Below are 19834 nucleotides of genomic sequence, written 5' to 3'. Positions count from 1 at the left end.
TTAGTATCTCATATTAAACTTTTATTAGCAAAGCAGGACGTCTGTATGGGAGAATCTCGACCAAAGTCGTGAGTACAGACCGAACGCAGCGAGTTCTGTACACACGACCGAGGTCAAGATTCTCTCATACAGGCCGACTAAGTTCGGCTGATAAGATGTTTATTACATGGCATGGATATATGCTCACGGATTTTTTTGGTATAGTTTCTTTTTAGCTAGATTTTAAATTTTTTGGGGCTTGACTCATTAACTGTTTCTGCTACGAGGTCTAACAAGCCTCCACTACTCGAAGTTAAATAAAGTCTTAGTGTCAGTTTGATTCTAAATACGCAAGCATGTCGAGTAAATTTTGCAAAGGCGGCGGTTTTGGTCTTCCAAATACCTTCGGGTATTTTTGAACATATTCACAAACCTTCGGATGATGTGTTCAGGTAATACTCGACAAACGCCGGTAATCCTCGTTTAATCTTCGGTAGTGTTCGAAGGAACTTCTGAATTGTTCGGAAATATGATTATTTTCGCGGTTATCTTCGTAAAATTTCTGGTGATCTTTGACTACCTTCGAAACACGTTGTACACATATTGATATAAATTTACAAATTTGGAGATGTTCATCTTGCATACGGTGGCTGCGCACGCAGTGCGACCGGCTGCAACTGAACTGTCCTTTAATTATAGTCTGTTTCTTCGCAGCTAACAAAAAATAAAGGCAATGTCTAAGTTGCTTTGACCTCGTCTAATGTTAAATTCTAGAATTCAGGGTTTAATTTGACGAGGAACAGCACGTTTTGTTCAAAATAACACAACTATTAATCTTCCTGGCGACAGCGATCGAAGAGCGAGTTGCCGAACGCGGTGGACCCATTTTTGGCGCCAAATTAATAACTGCTGACATAAAATACGTCATATTGTTGACTTTTTTCAACATGATATCGCTTTTGGAGTTATATATCCTCTTTCGTGAATATTTAATGCCGTTGTCTGACCTCAATGCCTTCAATGCCTATTCGCTTGTTAACACTGATGCATTTGAAGTTAAGACAGCAGAGCTTTTCACGCCTGCTGAATCCTAATGCACAGGCCATTTCAAATTTCAGGCGCACCGGGTTTGTGCAAGGTTACTTATCTAAGACAAAATTGTGGTTCAATTTTACCCTTGGTACAATTTGTTATTATCCTTCGTATAAGTGCATGGTAATATATTATTATAAAACAAAGAAAAATACAAAAATTGTGCCAACGAGTATTTTCTGCACTGTACAAATATTGAGTGATTGAGTGTACCAGCGATGGCACTCATTCATAATTTTAGTATTGTTTGAATCGATCCCAAAAGCGGGAAACTCGTTGTGATGGTTTCCCTTAAAGTAATTTTGAAAAAAACTAGAATAATACAAAGCGAGGTATGGGTTGATTACTTACAAAGACCCGTATGTTACTCAGACTGCGAAATAAACAGAAAATTACAAACAAAAGCTGCATTTGGTTGAGTGGAGACGCTTAGTTAACCAAATCATTTTTTATTCAAGATAGCTTCGAATTCGTTCAATTGTGCTATTACAATACAAAAACATGCCTTAAATATATCCCTCTTATTTTACAGAAAGAAGAACAACATGGAGCTATGTTTCACGTTATATTGTGTCTTCTTTGTTGCCAAGCGTATCTTTGCCATATGTTTCTTCCCAAATTTTCCTAATACTAAAGTTGAAAAGACACCGCTTCAGTTAGAAATGAACACCTGCTCACGCACCGCGCCGTCAATAAAAACAAATTTTGCATTTGTTCGAGTTCTAGGATACTTTTACAACTTTAATTTAACGTAAATTAAGTTGTATTTTATTTAATTTTAAGCTGGCAAATTAAGTTGTGTCGCTATCTTTAATTTTGTCTATTGCTACGTAGTTTGAACGCGTCCAAAGTTTGTGGGCGCTCTTTTCTGGCTTATATCAGTTGCAAGATCTCATATGTGCTAAAATGTATAGATTGTTGCTTTTAGCAGACGGTTCTCTCCGCGAATAAGCGACAAAGTTAATAGAGTTTAAAATACGAGGAAGGATCCAATAATTCAATTTATGGCCCATTTAAACTAAAACCTGTTTCACTGTCACAAAAGATATTATATTCCCCTGTAAATTTTGTTCAACTCATCTCGTTTAGAGGTGTGTGTTTTTCCGGAAAAGTCGAAAAGATGTACTTATTAATTTGTTGACGAACTGAATTATAGCTGTAGTATTGGCACTGCGAAACTAGTAGGCTTCGTGGGATTATGAACAATTGAAAAACAACTGCGTCATGGCAAGCGAAAGCTGACTCCAGAGCGTCAATCTATGCGATGCCGCACAGATGAAGACCGCGCACTCGCTTCTTTTGTCTATGCAGTTTTACAGTGCTATACTTTTTATCAAAATACAGTTATAAGAAGAAGAAAAGGATCCATTTAAAAGCGAAACTTTCAGACAGACATATTAAAAACTCATGTATCTGCTAATGGATTTGTAGTCTGTTCCTTAACCCATTACTAAACTTTGGTTACAATTAACATTACCTAAGATTAAAATTTTCCTTCTCCGGCGAAATTATCTTTCGTTTCTAATTGGTAGTTAATTGAGATATATCAGTATTGTTTGAATCTTTTGTTACTGAATAGACTTCAACACTCTGAAAATCAAACAAAAAACAGCCCCACTTATCGCCAGCCGCGTGAGGGGTGACCACAAAAAAACCTACATAAAAAAAGCGGTAAGTTAAATTCAAAATTAATGCTTTTATGTTTTCCTTTGTAACAAGATTAGAAATCGATATATTTTATAGGTCATAGGGTTGAATTCTTTGTGGTTTAGTCAATACTAAATAGAAGAAAAATGTATCGTTTCAGATAAATTGCGAAACTGATAAAAAGGTAGATAAATGCGAATAGGTATCTTTGCGACTTCAGCAAGTAATGGAGCGGGTTGTAAGTTGTTTAAATTTGTTTATTTATTCTTTTTTTCTAGTTTAGATAACCCGCAGGCTTTTATTTTAGCATGACAAAGGAAAAACTTCAGTACCTTTTTAAAACTGTTCCAGCTTGATATCCTTTCTATTGTTTTATAACTTACGCCAATTAAAAATTAAAAATTCAAACTCACTCTTTAGTTAAACGCATATTACATGCTGCATGTCTTGCCATGTTTAAAAATTCATTTTGAGGGATCTAGAATATCAACTATCCTTTCGAGAAAGAGAGAAAAGCTTCACTTGAATAATTTGCAAGATCAAAGGTATAAATTAAGGGTGGAAATATCGCACATATTTTAAAAATCGTTTCCTAACATTGAAAACAAACTTGTCCAGGTTATTCTCTAAGGCACACGTCAAAGAAAAGCCGGGACACTTTACAATGAAAAAAACAGGATATAGATAAACAATGGTCTAATTTCCGCCCACTGGAGTAATTCTCCCAGATGGAATCGACGTATTCAGTGGAGAACACTAGAAAAGACAACCACGGAAATTTGCATCACTCAGAAAGTTAGAGAAGGCGCCGAGCAACACAGATTACCAATGAATCAATCGACGGTTCTAGTTGGCCTGCTTGTGCTATTTGCCGCGATTTGTGGATCAAAAGCTTTTACGGCAGGCATCGGTAATATGGGAATGAAAGGAAAGCGAGATCTTGCTGTGAAGGTAAACTAACTTGTCACAGAAAATCGTTTGTCGTTCTACTTCACATCGTGGCAGAGGAAATGTTAAGGAAATATTTCCAATGAATGACAGCAGTTATTTGTTTAACCAATTTTACTTTCAACACTTTTGGGCGACAACTGAAACAACTCTAAAATTGCAAATCATTAGAATAAACATGAAATGCCACTGGTTAAGGCACTTGCACACGGAAATGAGAAGGTGTTGTTGGGAAGACTTATTTCTATGTTTCTGCCATCAAAGTTCTTTCTTTTAAAAGTAGAGAAAAAGAAAACATTTAAACTTACGAATGCGCGAGGAAGTTTTCTCTTTCGTCCAGATAGAAAAGAAAGCTTTTGATGTCTTTACTATTTTCATACGCAGTGGAGCCGAATAAAAAAGGATCTCGAGTTTATTAGAGAAAAATTTGGACTAGCATAACTCTGTGTACATAGTAACAGGAAAACTGATTATAAATGCTTTCAAAGGCGAGCAGCTAAAAAAAGGGTCGAGTACATGCCGAAAAAAATATGATCGTCGTTAAAATAAGCATAAAAATTGTATAACTGAATTATTGTTTTTTTTGGTTAAAAGAAACAAAATGCGCCACGTGTCTGTTAATTAACTTTCCCTGTTAACCTTCAAAAAGTAGAGATTACTTTTGAATGCAATGTAAATTACGTTACTTGTTTGAAGGCAAACATCTCAATAGGGAAAATCTATATAAAAAAGATTCCACGCCACAGTAGCCACAGAAACAATTATGTCTTAGAGAGTGTGAAATAGAATAGCTGTTTATACCAAAAAACAGACTACGTTGTTGAAGCGGATATTCACAAAGTTTAATTTTACCGGCGGGCAAATGAAAGAAACAGTTCTCTTCAATGGCGTCCGTGTGACGTTGCCGCCGGCTTTGTGTCCTAGCTCTAAATTTGGTTTTCATGTTTTCTGAGTTACAACACCTGTGTACCTGTAATTGTTTTGTGTGATTGAGCTCCAAGCTTTAAATGCAATCACTTAACTTCAACTCCCTGTTTCAATCTCGTAATGTCAATTCATCTTCAGTAGCTCTATATTTCATTTAAATGTTAGTTCGGCGGGAAAATTTGTTGTACATGGAGATTTTGATCCATGGTTAATTGATGGTTTCTATATTCTTTGCGTCTGTTTCGTTGAGATAGATACATCGTACTATGAGGAGAAATTACACTACGCTCAATCCATGAAAGTACAGGATTGAAACTCAAAGGAAAATGATTAAAATTGGCCATGTGATAAAACCTGGCGAAAATCAAAACAAATTCTCTCGCAATTTCTCTGAGCAATTTCGACAGCTTTCATTGAGAACCTTGGAAATCACAATACTTGCTGAGGATTCGCGTTCTCATAAAATCTGATGTGGTTGACAAAGATGTAAATGTTGTTGCTAAGAGGCAGGGGTATATCACATGAGCTTCCGGAACCCTCTCACTTGCTCTGACCGCTGAGACACAGGAGACACAAGGCGCTTCGTCATTACTAGGTTAAAGGAGCCGCGTCACGGTTTGTGTATCTTAAAAAGTTTTACCTAAATTTTTCAAGTTCGTTGTTTGCAATCTGTGTTATTCTTCTCCGTCCTTAACCATCCTTGTTCCTTTATGGTTTATCATTAAATTGTCTGTTTGGTGTTTTTATAGCTTAGTAAAACTACTATTTTCAGGTTTCTTTCAATTTAAAGTGAATTTTGTACGTGGCAAAAATAACTCAAAATACCGTGATTGAGCTGCTGTAATATGTCACACGTGCCCTGCATACTCTGGGGTCAGCAAAAGCTACCTAGGTGGAGGGAGATAAAGAAAGATAGTACATTTCAACGCTGGCGTATGATATGAGAAAATGAAAATTCTGATCTGTTGTGACGAGCATGGGAAAAATAGAAGAAAAATCTGAGTCCTCGACAGATTTCAGCCCAATCCATGACCTTTTACTTTGTACCCTTGTTGAACGAATGTCATTTATCATTTTTCATTTCACGTACTCAGTTTAACATTTACCATATATAACATTTCTAAAATAGCTTATTTGTAATGTTTTCCGTACAGACTCGAAGAGAACTTCAACTGGTTTGCCATTACGTACGAGGTACTTTGACTTCTAAAAGGTCTGGAGAGAGAACATATCAGACGCCATTTTACGTGCGCGAGATTTGTGGGCTATGACGTGAAGAGAAATTGTTACGGCAGTGGGAAACCGGACAATTTGGACGAATGTGAATCGAAATGTTTTGTCAGCTACCTTGTGTAAAATAATTACAATAAAAATCCGCTAACTTATGACATTTTCTCCTCTGATTCCCGTTTCACCCTATTTTCACCAATTTTTGCGCTCTATTTTGTTTGAGCGAGGATTTTGCCATGACATGTCGATAAAAAGAAAGCATTAATTTCTGTAAATAGTTGCAAGATTTTTAGACTTGAAAAGAGTTTCAAGTTGGCCCTTTTCAAGTGGGAACAAGATGGCGTGGCAGATCTTGCTTTGACTCCAGATCGAGCGGTCCGAGTCCAAGCCCTGCTCGGGCCAGTCATCGAGTTGGATATGTTCTTGGGCGCAAGACACTTTACTCTCACAATGCCTTTTTTCACCCAGGTGTCCAAATGGGTACCAGAGAGCTAAATGCTGGGGGTAACCCTGTAATGGAATAGCACCCCATCTATAAAGTCCGGCTGTATGGGATTCCAGGCCCAGTGCGGTCGTTATATCTTGCCTTGTTCTGGGCCACGCCCCATTGTGAAGCTGAGGCTTTTCGGACTATAAGAGCTAGTATATGTCCAGCGCTTCCAGTACCTTTGATTATCATCAAAATTCTTGATCAGCCTGGCCCAAAATGTCGGAGAATGAAACGATATTGTCTCACCCAGAATCACTTTCCAGGTTAACAGTACTAGGTGCTTGTACGAGATAAGAAAACCTTGAGATAAAAATGAATGAATCGAAGCGTAAGCATAAGGAAGTAAAACGAACGAAAAATTTGGTATTTTAGTCTGAAAATAATGTAAGTTGATTGAAAATTCAAAATCAAAATGAAAAGTGACAATGCGCTTATTTTGCAATTATTGTATTTAAAACTGGAACAAACGAAGAAGTTTTCGAAAGACAAAATTTGACTAGACTGGCATATCAAATAAATGCGGTTGCTATGGCAACAGTTGACCCATCAAATTTTCTGCGAGAGATGATGAACAACTACTGAAAACCCCCTCTCTTCTCCCTCCCCTCAATCCAGTTGTACGTCTGCGGGTAATTAAAGTTTCAAATTAAATTTTTCGTTTTCATTATCCTAAACATTTTCAAACAACTTTAAAAACGGATTTGGCTAGAAAAGCACTAACCAATTTAAATCCTTAGATCTTTAAATATAATATTTAAATCGTTTTTACCTTGATTTCTTGAAAATATAATTACAGCAAAACGGCTTTGTATTCTTTTTAAAACAATGTTTTTTGGTAGTCACTGAATTCACTTTATGCGTCATGGCCTGAGTGTCGTTTTAATTTTTAGAATTTTAGTAGTTTATAACTAGGTTATGGACTTTTGAATTGAACATCTTAAACGACACAGGCTTTGACCATCGACGGAAGAAAAGAACAAGAAAACAAGAAATAATTATGTTGAGGTTTTGACCACTTTCAATTTAAACCAGTGCCTTTTCCCTCATTTGGGTTCACACAGGCAAAACAGGCAAGCAATTACTACGCTCCAAATGTGTTGGCATTGGATTAACTTATAAAACGATTCACTTACAAATCTGAAATTTTCATTTCACATGGAACCACAAAAATGTTCACGAAGCCTCTAAAACATTGTTTTACATTATATTAAGGTACGATAATTGCAAATTACGCTATGTTCTGGGCAGCAGCTGCAAGATTCGGAAGAAATAGAATGTTTGTCAAAGGTGCCAGAGATGAATACAACATATAAAAAGTGGGTTTAATGGATTAATAGGCCGTTAACATTGCCTGAAAATTTATGTTGGTTCAAAACTGATTTTGTAAATGCAATTTTCTTCCATGAAGGAATGAATAACTGCAAACAGTAACATTAAGAGTGCAAAAACATACACTGAGGAGAAATTTTCCGCAAGAGTTGATTATGATAACGATAAATCTCTTTATTATTATATTATTTTATTTGAACTCTATTTCTGCGGCAAATGTTGGATATACAATAATTATTCCATATTTGAAGCCGCATTTCCCTACCTTTTTAAAACTACACAAGTAAAACCAATTGTGTGATTTAAATGATAAACCAACTTAAAATCTATCAACAGAAGAGTTTAAAATGACAATTGAAAAGTAAGCCTTTTGCGGAGGTAAAGTTTTTGTGATAATAATGTGACCACGTTATTATCTCCGCGAGATAGTTCGGATCGAATAAATTAGAGTTTCCCCAAGAGCTAAACAAAGAGTGACCAGCAGTCAGGCGATTTTCAGATGATAAAACTAATATAAAGTTTATTACACCAAGTGAGATATCTTGTCAATTAAACAAATATATATTTTGATTTTGAAAATGAGTTTATTTTCAATCACAGATGATAAACAAGCGCAACAGTAACAATAATAATATTAAGAAACACGGTTTTCGGCTAGTAGTGCTTTGTTCACGTTGAAACATTATATTTTGCAATCATCAAGTGAAAGATTTTGAAATCATCAACGAGGGAAAGTCTTGAGGCTAAATTTAGAACCTTTAAATTCAAAATCAAACTTTACCGATACAAACTTGTGATCTGAGAACGTTCGAACATTTCACTGAACATTTTTAACCGTTGCTTACGAGTGAATCTTCAATTAACTTCCTGGAATGAAAGAGATAAGATCAAGATTCGTGTCTAGTTTTCGAAAGTTTTAAGTTCAGGCAATTTCTTCCTGATTTTGAGAAAGAAGTGGGCGAATTCGGAGTTGTCAAGGCCAAAGTAATTAGGAAATATTGTCGGCGAAATCGGGGGAGGTTAATAGAAAATGCTGCTTGGCATTGAAAAGGAGCTGAAAACAATAGAAAGCCAAACCAACTTTTAAGAGACGTTTTACGACAGAGGGGCGGCAAAGTTTCCTATCTCTCTGGGATTATCATCCCATATAATTACATTGACTTTAAAATAAATTAAACATCTGAAAAAATTATGCAAACATTATTCCGTGTACGAAGAAACCAGGTATTTATTTGGTCAATTACATTTTGACTGCTACAGATAACATATCTAAAAGGCTTTACCCGAATACTTTAAGAGCTTTCCGGAAAAACACAAAAGCAAATTGTTCAATGTTTACTTTAACAATAATTCTCGTTCACTAACAAGTCTGTGGAATCATTTTAGAGTTTCGTAATTTCCGTCGACAGCAAAACTCCACGCAAGCTATTGCGGTACTTTCTGTAATTTTCTAATTATCGCTTTGGGATAATGTACCTGAGATCGACCATGACCAATCAAAAGAGGCCGCCATTACTTTCGGAAGCTATTTGCGCTATTCAAATTACCTCTCGAAGAAGAAAGGCTTGCGGAAACGCGCTAGATGAGAAGCAGCTAATGAAGACAACTGAGTTTTCTTCTTCCTTTCTTTAACAAGGATGGAATAATTGTGAGCAAACAGTGTTTTAATTCTATTGAATGCAACGCCAATTTCCTCGATATGTCGTTATAAAAGAAGCCGACAACTTCGTAATCTTCACATTTCTACGACCATTCCAGCTCGGGTCAATCAAGCCATCACCTCGCAGTGTATCCACATCAACCAACAAGATGAAGGCAGCCATGATGTTCCTTGTCCTGTTTTTTACTGTAACTTTGTTTTCAGAATCTGAGTGTTTTACTGCAGGGATCGGAAACGTAGGAAAAAGACAGTTCAACAAGGTGAGTTATTAATGTTTGTTAGCCTCGGTGGCTTACCGTTTTACAGTTGCTGGTTTTAAAAAGAAGAAATATTGTTGAACAGTAGAAATTTATAGTGTAAGTCATATTAAGTGATTTTAATTTCTCTTTTGCTATCCTCTTCATAATTTTCAAGATTTAACAAAAACGTTAGCGAAGCCTTTCCAGTAACATTTCATCTCAGTTGAAGAAAAATTTCATTTAAGGCTCGAAGTGCGAGATTTCATAGAAATATTTTATTTCTTCCGTTTCAAGTGAAATGTAATTTTAAGAGGCTATCAACCTTTGCAAAATCCCAACTTTTCCTAATATTTCTAAACAAGATGTTCGACTGTTCAAGCGAATTTTTTCAATTTTTTCAGATAAGAAATTTTCCGCCTTTAAAATACAGGTGTTCTTTTAACGAACTTGGTACAACTTCATTTCAGACATACTACATTCCTTGGCTTATATTAAATATTGGCTTTAAATTAAAACTCAGTGAAACAAAACGTAACATACAATGAAAAAGTACAAAGGATTCTTCACTGAGGCCATATTTTAGGAGCCTCACGTACGGCTAAAATGTTAAACAATTCATTGTCACAATATTCGAAGCTTAGAAAATTACAGTAGTTCGGTTTGTACTTTATACTATATCGACTCAGTGCGTTAATACGTTAAACTTCAAAATATTAATGTATCTACGGTAGATAGCAGCTCAGTGATTGAAATATGGAGTCTTGACAGCGGAATAAAGCTGGAAAAAAAAAAAAAAAAGAAAAAGAAAACTGCTGCAGAAATTATAAGAAATTCACAAATTATAATGAAAAATACTATTAGCAAGGCAGGGAAGCTTTTTTAATCTTTTACATGACATCATTTTGTAGGAAAATAAAACCAAAGTTTGCATTGAAATAAACTAATTATTCTTCGTTTTGGTTATGCTAAAAGCTGACCAATGAATTATTGAACACTATTAATCTGTATTTCTTCAAGGATGCATACTTCAAAAAAATTGTCTGCTTCAGTTAAGTTTTGAATTTGCTCGAACATAAAACGGATATTTCGATGCCGCTCTATTTGCCAGACACTGTTTACACACAGACTGATCGAGAATTAGTTTCTCTTTATATTATTTCTAAAATGTTATGAAGAAAGGTGATGAGAATAAAGAAGTCACTGGCAAGGAAATTTGTCTCTGTGCGCCTAACAACTGATCACTACAGATAATTTTAATGATTCTAGATTTGACCATGATTGTTGCCAATGTAAAAAAAAATCTTGTCCGATAATACTCCAGCCTGCGAGTATAATAACCAGGAGAGAAATTATAATATTTACTTAACTTTGGTGATATGAAGTAGCAGCCGAAAAAGACCGATCGCAGCCGCAGGCTTATCATGTCACTTTCAGCTGTCATTGCTTCTGCAGAAACATTTGACAAATGATTAATTGCTTACGACCGCCTATTTATGCCAACGCACTTTACTTTTCAACAACTTTTTCCTACTTTAAAAAGTACTTTTATACTTCTAGAAGCGCAAGTTCTAAGCATTAGTGAAAGAAAATAACCTTGTATTAAGACTGAACTGGATATCAAAACGCGGATGCAGACTACGTTTCTGCTTGTGTCAAATTTTCTTTTTGTATAACATGCTGCATCAACATTGGGAATACATTGTACCACTTTACAAAGTTTCTCATTCAGTGCTGCAAAAGTTTACACTGTAACTATGTTGCCATTTACAAGTGCTTGGGAGAAGCATGCTTGTGCTCAGTTCTTTTGATAGAATACTTAAGTCCCGTCCACGCGTATCAGGATATTTTTGAATCCGCAACTTTTTCTTTCCGGATACGGCTTCCGTCCACACGCATCCGGCGAATTCGACAGCGAAACCGGATGTTTTTGAATCCGATCTCTAGAGTGGAAAAAAATAATCCGCAACGAATCCGATAACGTGCGGACGGTGAATTTTCGAATCCGATGACGTAACAGAATCGTGTCCTAGTTTCTCTAGAGTGAATCCGGATACCATCGGATGCGTGTTGTCAGGCGAATTCGATTTGAATACACTACGTATGCACGGGGAAAATTTTGAATCCGGAAAGGAAAAGTTGCGGATTCAAAAATAGCCGGATACGTGTGGGCGGGGCCTTAGTAAGTAACATGCATATTCCAAGTCAGGAGGTTAATATTGATTGCATTCGATTTTCCTATTCTTCAGGTGTATCAATCACTAGACCGCGTTTGCCGTCAAACGCAAGAAATCTGTTCGGAGGCCGCGAAGGAATTGGTCCGAAGATCCAAGACGGTGGAGAATTCCCGAGAAGCTACGATCAACAATTGACATTAAAATTAACTAGGAACATATTACTGAGTACCCAAACGCAATGACAACAGCTCGCAAAATATCGACCGCTTACAAAAATGCAGGCGGACAGTTTAAATTTTACGGAGAGCGATTGATTAAATTTGTGTATAAAATACTATTAATTGTAAATTCGGAATTACCCATTTACGATGCAAATGTAAAAAAAAATTGAAGAGGAAAAACCTTCAATAAATTAATTACACACACAAGCCTATGATGTAATAAAATATACGGGTATCACTAGGCCTAACTAACATTTTCTCTCGAGCTTTTTTAAGTGTTCCTTTGACCCTATTAAGAAACATCAGGGCGAAGTTAGTTTTGTTAGTGAAAAATAGATCTTTTTAGAACTGCCCTTACCTAGACGATCACCGGTACCACGAACTAATGCTTAATTACCTCAAGATGATGTTGGGAGAAATTCTTTTCCGATGACCCTTGGAAATCAAACGATGTGACCCTTCCCTGACACCTATGCTAAACTTTTAATATCCCAAGGGAAAAGATCGAAAATGGCCTTAACCGTTAGACGATCATGCTATACGAATTACTGAAACTCCGGATTTTAAACTATCTGTTATGATCAAGCATACAGGTTATGACAATTTGGATTGTGAAGGTCAAAGTGAAACTGTCTCGATATTTGGGCAGAGATAGGCATAGGAAATTTGTATGTTGTTGTTCATAAGAGCTTAATGTAACAAATGCATTAATCTATGAGTATAAAGAAATGTAGCAAGATTTTATGACGGACGGATATTGCGAGAGTGTTTTCTACTCTTTGAATACAACCCTAAAAGATACCTTGGGGTAAAAATAATGTTGTTCTGTTTTGAACAATCAAAATGACAGTTCAGCAAAATCGGAAATTTGTACAATTTCATGTTGAGAAATTGATCTTATAAAAGATCAAAAAGCAAGGACAGTAACTGCCTTATAGAAGTGCGCATCCACCTGGGTACGTTCTGGCTTTAGATCGCTAATTCAAATCCGGCTCGAGGGGCCAAATTAATGTGCTGAAGTTGCATTGCAAAATTTACGTTACTTTAAACGAGACGGGGAACTAATCTTTATATCGGCACTCTATCAACTACAAATATCAACTACCAAACCAGCGACAGATCATCCTTACGCATGGCTCAAGTACGAAAGGGGTTTGAGGTGTGGTGATAAACCACTGACCGGTTAACCGGCGACAACAGGATTGAAAGTAGAAGTAGGCAAAGTTTATACGTAATGCACGACGATGCGACAAGATAGTGCGCGGTGAACTAAAATCCGTTCAGTTACCACTCCGCGCTGAGTTCATGAGACAGCTGACGCCATTGAGCTGTATGTATTTAAAAATGGTCTCGAGGTAATTTTCCCGCCCGAACATTTGAGCACGCAACCTTAACGTAACGAGGTTTGCTGACTGCATTATTACTGCACACAGCACAAAATACTCTCAATCATACTGGTGTAAATGAAAAGACGATAAATTTTGAGTAGATAGTTCGATACAACAAAAGAAACAGTTTGTTTTAATATGAACCTTCTACTGAAGGTGGGAAGGCGTGTGAACTCAGAAGTCTTATGGCTGCCGCACACTAGCCGATTTTTTGTCGTAGAACTACAGATTTTTTGTCGGGGTCAAATCAGGTTAAAATTTGTCAGGACATCAGCTTCTCGCACACTAGGGGATTTTTTGTCGCGACTAAACGCGTTTAGGCTTGGGGCCGAGTCATCCAAAATCAAGATGGCGCCTATTCCACTGACGTAACTCTCATGGCATTTCCTAATTGGTTGAGGCGCGCGCGAGCCCCGACACATTGTCGTAGTCCACCGCACACTAGCCGACAAGGCTCGACAAGACGTTTTGAGATCTAGCAGTGTCAGATATCGCCCGACAAACCCCGATCTTGTCGCAGACTTGTCTGAATTCACCGCACACTAGCCGACAATTAATCGGCTAGTGTGCGGCGGCCTTTAAGAGTCATCTAAATCTTACGGGGCTTCCATTTCCACTTTTACAAAAGCTATATACAAAAGAGTGGTGATTTTTTATGTTTATTTTTTCCTTCCGGTTATTAAGTTGTGTTGGTATCTGTTAGTACTCGCGCAAAAGTTTTAACATAGAAATGAAATTTTATTAGAGGGCCAAAACCTTCTGTCTAACCCTACACGTTAACAGAGCGAGAACATGAGTGGCTGAATCTAACTGACCCTGTTTTTAATTTTTCTCTACAAAAACCGATTAACACTGCTTGATGTGCAACAAAGAAGTTTATCCTCTACTAATGGAAAAGATCACTTAGATGTTTGTAATCATCTCTCAATATCCCTGTTATTCCACAAGCCCTGCCTAGCAATAGTATATAAGTTAAAACGTTCTTTTCATACTGTTATTTTGTAGCAAAACTCTGGATCTCAGATGCTATTGCAAATGTTATGCAGGCTGTTCTCGTTGGTTCGGGAATTCCATAACACGTCACTGTAGGCGCTCTCTAGAGTCCACTTTACAGACTGCGCATGCTTGAAATCTCTAACCTCGACCAAGATATTGCACTGTTAAATAAACAACAGAAAGTCTGAGAGAGGTGTTAAAACGACGTGTAATACCGATAAAGTATTCCAACTGCCGTAAACGTCTTGCAATGAGCTTCCTCCAGAAGGAAATACCCCCCTTGTGGCTTTTATCCCCTGTCCTCCAAAACCCCATATCCCAAAAACAAATTGAGCCCCCCTGATAACCATCAAATTCCTGAGTATAACACTTAGAAAGAATTTTGTTGTTGTTTTCAGAGTCGTTAAAGGACAGTTAAGTCTCTGCGTCTGTGTCTGTGATCAATAGTTAGTTTTACCATTTGATTTTCTTACCGACATCACTTACAATATGTCTGATGCAAAATCACTTCTAAAATATTATCCCAACCAATTTTGAAACGTAAAGTTTCTTTCTGTGGGGTAATAAACCTCGCCCCTCTTCACAACGACAATCTTCCTTCTGACAATAAGCACATAAAAACCCTTTTTAACAAAACCATGTCCACGGCTTAAAATGGGAATTTAATGAAATCAATGAATTGCCTACAAAAATGTTGGTAAACCCAGAGGAAAACAACAACAAAATTAAATAAAACTACCTTTAAAGTGAAAATGCTGTCGTCGATTAGTACACGTTCTTGAGTCATATCTCGGATCCTAACAATAAACAAAGATACATGATTATAGTGAGCTGTTTCCCAGCTAGTGTGGCTTTAGGGTTGTTCAGTTGATTAATTCTGGATCCACGGGGAAGGATTTCAGCCCTGATCGGAGTGACGTTGTGTCGTGTTGTTGCACAAAATCCATAACCCTCATGAAAAAAGCTCTCTCTTACGGGGAAGGTAAATAGGTATCGTCGAAATGCTAGGGGCAAGGAGGAGTTGCTAGGAGAGTAAAAAACCTAGAGTTGGGGTCATACACTAAATACCCACCAGGAAGACCAGCAATACTTGATTAACAAACTGAACTTGATTAATAATGGTAATTGAACTGAGTGGAGTGCAATTTCGTCTGAAATCACAGGTATGATTTCAGACCAAAACTGCGCGACACGAAGTTCAATTGCCACTTAATTAGATCCATTTTGAAATCGCACTGTTTTATCGCCTTAAATTTTAGATATTTGGTACATTGTTCCAGTAGCCGGTTTGTTAAAAAAAGCGGAACCGCAAACGCCTTTACGTCTCATTTAGTATGCAAAACGTGTCATGTGACGAAACCTCATTCGAGCATGACAAAGAAACAAGCAGTTCTGAAGTCAGAACGAAAATAGTCTACTTCAGGTATAAAAATTCAGTTCTCGTCACCTGAATCAATTATGGAAGGCCTTCCTTTCTTCTGTGGTTGAGGCTGAGACTTTTCATTGTCTTTGGAGAAGGAATTTGAAGGTGCATATCCTGTGTAATTCTGCGATCGATTTCTTTTGAGTTGTGAAACTCCCTCGAGTGCACGATGCCCAGTGGATAGTACGTTTGTTTTTTCTTTTAAATACCGTTCAATGGCATGATTTTAAGGGAGTCCAGCTCGTTATCATCTCCGTTTCTTTTTGTGACCTCGGCGTAGGACGCAATACTCAGGACCTTGTCAAGTTCTTGCGGCGTCATTTGTTTTAAGATATTTCAAAGATGTCGGGACTGGCACCGGCTTCGTAAGACGTTCGTTCATTCTCTATTTTGTGCAATGTGGCGTATTTTGACTATGTTTATTCACAGCGACAGATTTGAGCTCTTTTGTTGCCTCGTTTGAAACTACCAGAAACCTGGAAACATCTACCTTCTTGAGATGGCTCTGAATTTGTTGTTGTGTGGTTTTCGTTTGTTTATGTTTTACTGGACTCAGTATCGTACAGATCTTGAACAGATGTTGAAGAAAAATCGCCAAAATATTCGTCAAAATGGACACTGAAAGTTGGAAACTTCCATTAAAGTAGGTCATCAGCCTGAAGGAGCTCATAATCGTCATTCAGAAACTGTAATTAATTGAATTTGTCAATTTTTTTGGAAAAAAACTACAATAACAACAAAGTTTTGGCAATAGTAGTTGCAAAATTCTTCACACAATGGCTTTTTGCCTTTCATTTTCCTGAAATTTTATGGATTAATTCAAACTAATCTTGAAATCTGATTTCTTGTTTTGTTTTACTGTCCTATTCTCATTGGCTGAGAAAAAGATGCGATTTAGGGCAAAAAATAGTGCGATTCGTGAATAAATCGCACCACTGAGAGCCAATCAGATTGCAAGGATAACCAGTGATTTCAAAATGGATTTAATAAAGGGAGAAATGAAACCGCGAAAATGAAATTGGAAAAAGCTGATGCTTTGAGCGTTGGCGGTGAGTACGAGCACTTGTTTGCCCATAATTCTACATTACTACTCTTGATCTGATCTCACAAAGAGGAGCCCAACTAACTTACCGTGCGCTTACCGAAGCCAACAAAGAAATAAGTTGCGCCAGTCCTCCGGATTTTTCATCTACGGTTATTACAATTCGCACCAGTCTTCCATCCAGCACTAGTCCTTTTTCGATACAAGAGCTCAATACAGATGGGTCAATATTTCCCCCACAGAGAGGTACAGCCACTCTGAGAATGGAATGAAAATATGACAGCTGGGCTTGCGAGGGTGAAGTTTTCCACGTGTCTAACAGAATAATAATATCGTTGTCCTTTTCTATTGAACAACTAGATCATGAGTTGGATATTTCTATCGTGTGATAGTTGACGAGGGCTGTGTGTGAAGAGGATTTAGTTAAAGTTTTGAAGGATTAGTAGACTTACACTAAAACGATTAGATTATTGTCTCTCGATTTCTATGCGTGATGGTTGAATCGGGCTGCGCCCTCGTCAACTATCACGCGACAGAAATCTCGAGCTCAGAAGCTAATAGTTGAATACCATGCACTCAGTTAATCAGCTCGTTTTCACTGCTCCTTGTGAGGTCCGAGCGAAACTTAAGTGCATTTATAGATATATTTGAAGCCTTCAGTAAGTCAACCATTTAGGGTCCATCCTACACGAAGTAGCTGTTAGCATAAATGACAAAAGCAAAATGGGTGCTCCTTTACCAGAAAAAAATATATCTTACTGCAAAAATGTATTACTTTGTAAATGTGTTGTTCACAGTAATGCAAACAGGAGTCGATCGATAAATGGGTAAGTACAAGGCCTCACGTTGTAAACCTTTCCCGTTAAAACGCGTATACGCCATTTTTACAACACGTTAGTTTACAAGGCTCCCTAATGTACGTTTCTTTCTACCAGACACTCTCCCTCACCGTTTTCCTCGCAGCTCTGGTAAATATCCTCCTAGCAAGGCAGCGACACCAGCCGCCCCAGGCCCCTCAACCACGGTTTGTTCACTTTCAGTCAGTTTCAAAACGGCTGAACCAATGTCATCCTCGCTACAGAGGTAAAAGCATATGATTTTTGTGTTAGCTCGTATTGGCAGGTTGAACTACTTGTTGGGAGTGCAAAAAAAAGTGATAAATTGAACATGTCGCGCGTTGCAATGACCAAATGAATTATTCCACACATTAGAATTTGGTACCCCTTTAGTTTTATTGTCAAACTATAAATAAAATAAAATAAAAATAAAGTAATATAAAGTAAAATGAAATAAAATGAAATAAAATAAAATGAAATATAATACAATAAAATGAAATGAAATGAAGTAGAAAAAAAAATAAAACAAATTCTCTTTTTGTTTAGATGTACAATGCATTTCTTATGGTACTATTATCGATAATTTACTCTAAAATAACGTTTGTCGAAACTTTGCACTAATTGTAAATATACTTAATCATGCATAAAATGGGCTATGCCGTGGTAGACGTATTTCTTAAACTTCAGTTTAAACATTTCAATTAAGTTTCTTTGTTCGTTATACTTCTCACTGACTTCGCTATTCAATCTGAAGTGCATTATTTTGTTGCCTTTTGTATAAATGGCGCTGAATTTGGATAAGAAAAGTTACAATAAATCTACTAGCGTTCTATCAAGAATGCTGTTCAATTCTCTGATTGGCTTCCCTACTCACTGTCTATTCTGCTGTAGACAGTGAGTGGCCTAGCAGTGTGTGCTTGCTAACAAACTGGCGGCCACCTTTGTGTTTTCGAAGCGTAGGTGTAGACGATTTAGATAAAGTTTTGAACGACTAGTAGATTTTTTTACTAAGACAATTAGAGTATGAGATCGAGATTTCTATGGGTTATGGTTGACGCGGGCTGCACCCTCGTCAACTATTACGTGGTAGAAATCTAGAGTTCATAATCTAATTTAATAAGAAAATTTATAAGAAAATTATTTCATTTTGTATACCTATTTACCGGGGAACGTTGATTGTATTTATGTGCGTATGTTTTAATTACCTGACGGTCACTAACTTGTCTACGAGTCCTCTGGCAATATGAAAAGCGTTCTTTCCGACCTCTGGCACGTTTAGTGCTGGATATGTTAGAATAACACCATGATCAGTGTAGATATCAGCAATTATAATTCATCAACGTCATCAATTTTTTTTTCTCACATATCTGACGATAACAAATTACATCCAACCCCGTAAACAGGCCCCGTTCGATATGTCAATATTCTAACCTGGCTCCGAGGCTTTCAGGACAAAATTGCAAATTTGTTAAAGTTCCTTTTGTCCCTCAATCCCCCCAAAAAGACTTGGATACAACTGAAAACACCAGCAAATATAGGAGTTTGTCCTGAAAGCCTCGGAGGCATGTTATAATATTGATATAACAAACGTGGCCTATTGTTAAAATGAAAAAGTAACAAAACCTCTCCCTTTGCTTTCCAGATATCTGCAATCTCTCTTTTTTTTTTTTTTTTTACAAATACAGTGGAACCTCCATATAACGAAGGGCTAAGGGACTCGCAAAATGTATGTTCGCTACAACGAGGTTTCGTTGTATCGAGGTTCTTTTCCATATATTTTATTATTACTGGGGCCAGCAAAATCGTTCGAGGACTTCGTTATATAGTGGTTCGTTAAATCGAGGTTCCACAGTAGTAAGAATTAACGCCGAAGTGCTTACAATTAATCGCAAACTACATGGGAGGTTGAAGAAAACAGACGAAGTCTGCTTAACTTACAGTCTGTTAGACTTGTAGGTTCATCAAAGGCGACTTTAACAGGTTGCCCAGCATCCATTGCGGCCTGAAAACTCGCACACTTCTGAGATTGAACACCCTGAAAACAAAACGAAAATAGGTCTGCAATGTGCAAGTGTGAAGTTACAGTCATTTTCCATTCTGTTATCGAGAGCCCATGCAGGTAACCCCTGAGCAGCAGTTTGGAAACATTTTATACCATTAAGTTCTTGCATTCAACTCATAGGTGTGAAAAGGACTTGAGAAGGAGACTTATT

At 37.2% G+C, this 19834-nt stretch overlaps 3 long non-coding RNA genes across 3 annotated transcripts in view; all 3 read left to right on the top strand.

Moving 5' to 3' along the window:
* The window catches only part of LOC149114133 (uncharacterized), a 477513-nt gene that overhangs the window by 73706 nt on the left and 383973 nt on the right, over positions 1-19834 (top strand). The gene's annotated exons all lie outside the window — the stretch shown is intronic.
* LOC110061711 (uncharacterized) lies at positions 1554-5978 on the top strand. The gene is made up of 2 exons (XR_002298007.2): positions 1554-3669; positions 5748-5978. It is a non-coding gene; the product is annotated as an uncharacterized LOC110061711 (long non-coding RNA).
* LOC110061710 (uncharacterized) lies at positions 9365-12143 on the top strand. The gene is made up of 2 exons (XR_002298006.2): positions 9365-9562; positions 11788-12143. It is a non-coding gene; the product is annotated as an uncharacterized LOC110061710 (long non-coding RNA).

This window comes from Orbicella faveolata, unplaced genomic scaffold (genome assembly GCF_042242905.1).
Source record: "Orbicella faveolata isolate gen_17 unplaced genomic scaffold, um_ofav_v1 contig_14, whole genome shotgun sequence".
NCBI classification, from domain to species: domain Eukaryota; kingdom Metazoa; phylum Cnidaria; class Anthozoa; order Scleractinia; family Merulinidae; genus Orbicella; species Orbicella faveolata.
The sequence above is the reverse complement of the archived record's forward strand: the minus strand, read 5'-3'. Positions and strand labels throughout refer to the sequence as shown.